At 35.8% G+C, this 2,854-nt stretch overlaps 1 non-coding gene across 1 annotated transcript; it reads left to right on the top strand.

Annotated features, from left to right (window-relative positions):
- Nucleotides 1-1,321: 1,321 nt before the first annotated feature.
- On the top strand, nucleotides 1,322-1,455 carry LOC125081549 (U11 spliceosomal RNA). The gene has a single exon (XR_007121746.1). It is a non-coding gene; the product is annotated as a U11 spliceosomal RNA (small nuclear RNA).
- The last annotated feature ends 1,399 nt before the right edge of the window (nucleotides 1,456-2,854 follow it).

Raw genomic sequence — 2,854 nt, 5'->3', positions numbered from 1 at the left:
GTAGAGTGTATTTCATTCCTATTTCTTTTATTTCATTAATTTTTGTTTTCTTTTAAGAATAGTATGCCTTCCTTCTGAGAGCTTCTCTGCAATGGGTCAGGTGCTCAGCCTGTATATTTTTTTATGATGCACTTCCTTCTTCTAATCTGTCTATATCATAATTAAGCTCTTGGCTTAATTTTGGCTCATTTTCTCATTTCTTTCTTAATCTTGGCTCATTTTCTACTTCATTAGTGACTAGAAGTAGCTTGATGCCCGAGACTGTCTTATTTTCTTTGTTTTCATAATATCTCATCTTAAAGGAGATAGATATGCTCACTAAGTGACTTTTGAACTGAACTGAATTCCACATCTTTATTTCTCATCTGTTATATATAAGAATGAGGCAGCTCTAATTAAAAAAAAAATCTTTAAGTCACATTTCAAGAAATTTTTACTATTCTTTTTATTACAATAAATAACAGGAAATCTTTAATTCTTATCTTCAGATATACATATTCAGAGAAGAGAGATCTATTTTGTAGGTGTCGTTGGTCAGATAGAAGTTCATATTTAAATCCAGAATTTTTTTAAAATTTTGAATTGAATTTTGTTAACTTCATTTTTTAAAAACCCTATTTTATAGACCATGCCCTGCCTTCAAATAGCAGCACAGCATTATCTAGTAGAGAGGAGAAAAAGGAGGGAGGCCTAAAATATGGACAGAAAAAAACAGGAGCCCATAGGGGAGATAGACAATAGGCTTTGAAATTCATTGTTCTTAGGTAGTGAAAAGAAGGACCATAGGCACCTCAATGTTCATAGCAGCAATGTCCACAATACCCAAACTGTGGAAAGAGCCAAGAAGCCCTTCAACAGATGAATGGACAAAGAAGATGAGGTCCATATGTACAAGAGAATATTACTCATCCATCAGAAGGGATGAATATCCAGCTTTTGTGTCAACATGAATGAGACTTGAGGAGTTTATGCTGAGTGATGTAAGTCAAGCAGAGAAAGTCAATTATCTGGTTTCACTTATTTGTGGAACATAAGGAATAGCATGGAGGACATTAGGAGAAGGAAGAGAAAAATGGAGGAGGAGAAATCAGAGGGAGAGATGAACCATGAGAGACTATGGACTACAGGAAACAAACTGAGGGTTTCAGAGGTGAGGTGGGTGGGGGGATGGGTTAGCCTGGTGATGGGTATTAAAGATGGCACGTATTGCATCTTTACACGCAAACAATGAATCTTGGAACAGTACATCAAAAACTAATGATGTACTATATGGGGACTAACATAACATAATAAAAAATAAACAATAAATAATGGGCCCCCTAAAAAGGGCTTCTGTCATGAGTGGTACACGCAGGGCAGCTCCATTGCTCTACGTGCGGAATCGACATCAAGAGATTTCGGAAGCATAATTTTTTGGCACCTGGGCAGCTGGTGATCATTGGTCCCAGCGCCCTTAAAAAAAATAATAAATAAAAAATAATGGGCCTTCTAGTACTTGAAAAAAATGAAATTCACTCTTCTTGGTCAAATGTGCTATAAATTTATTGGCTGCATATAACAATGTAAATTTACACTCTACTTCTGGATTTCTTTTTTTTTTTTAAGATTTTATTTATTTATTTGACAGAGAGATCACAAGTAGGCAGAGAGGCAGGCAGAGAGAGAGAGGGAAGCAGGCTCCCTGCTGAGCAGAGAGCCTGATGCAGAGCTCGATCCCAGGACCTTGAGATCATGACCTGAGCTGAAGGCAGAGATTTAACCAACTGAGCCACCCAGGTGCCCCTACCTCTGGATTTCACATAGCCTTTCCAGTGCTTTGTCTTATGGATGGAGGGGACCCTTTTGAAAAACATCTTAAATTAGAGGCATATCATGTGAGGTGATGAGAATTTAAACTAACTCCGTCTTTCTTGACAATTCTAAGCTAAGAGTTGTCATATACCTAAAACTCGTGATTCTAATTTTTCGTATCAATTATGTAAGTGTATGTACACATACATACTGCAATTCATTGTATTCTGTTTTTTAATTTATTTGTCTTGATCTTGTTTTCCTGACTTGGTTGTGAATTCTTGGAAGATAAAATGTAGAACTTATACTATGGGATTTTTTTTAATCATGCATGGAATACATTGGTTATACTGTAGATATCTACCTCATAATTTTTATTTAAATTTTTTCTCAATGAACATTAAGTAGTCAATAAGTCATCATCGTACTGGTAATATACATACCTAAAGAGTTCTCTCCTATCTCACCAAGTTAGCAAAACAGCTAGAAAAAGCATTATGACAGTTTTTCTCTCACTTGTGTAACTTATAGCACCACAGGACTAGCAGATGAACAGAAGGGAAAAAGAGGAAAAAAGCATCTTTCTTCTCTTACATTTAGAAAATTATATGCTTCCGAACCCCAGCTTCCTCGCGTGCAGGGATTGTAATTCATTAATATTTTATTCCTAGTGCCTAGTGCACAGTAGGTGCTTAAGACACGTTTGAATGAGTTAATGAAGGAGAAAAATTTAGGTCCCTGACTGTGAAGGAACATCTCAACAATATAATAAAATGAACAGATTCTGGGGTAGGAATTGCAATCAATCAACACAGGCAAAGAAGAACAAAGTTTTCGATTAGTTACAAACAGAAACAGTTCCCCCTTTGTGGAGTTGAGTTTGGTTCCATCTGAAGAAGTTTCAAATCCCGTTTGCCCTTTGATTTGGGATCTTGACTAAGTGACAAAGGAGTGACCTTCAATGACATGATAGAGGAAAGGATCTCTTCACAAGTACCTTTTTTTTTTTTGAGATATTATTTATTTTTTTTTTTTTAAATTTATTTTTTAGACACAGAGAGAG

This window comes from Lutra lutra, chromosome 11 (genome assembly GCF_902655055.1).
Source record: "Lutra lutra chromosome 11, mLutLut1.2, whole genome shotgun sequence".
In the NCBI taxonomy this organism is placed as follows: domain Eukaryota; kingdom Metazoa; phylum Chordata; class Mammalia; order Carnivora; family Mustelidae; genus Lutra; species Lutra lutra.
The sequence above is the reverse complement of the archived record's forward strand: the minus strand, read 5'-3'. Positions and strand labels throughout refer to the sequence as shown.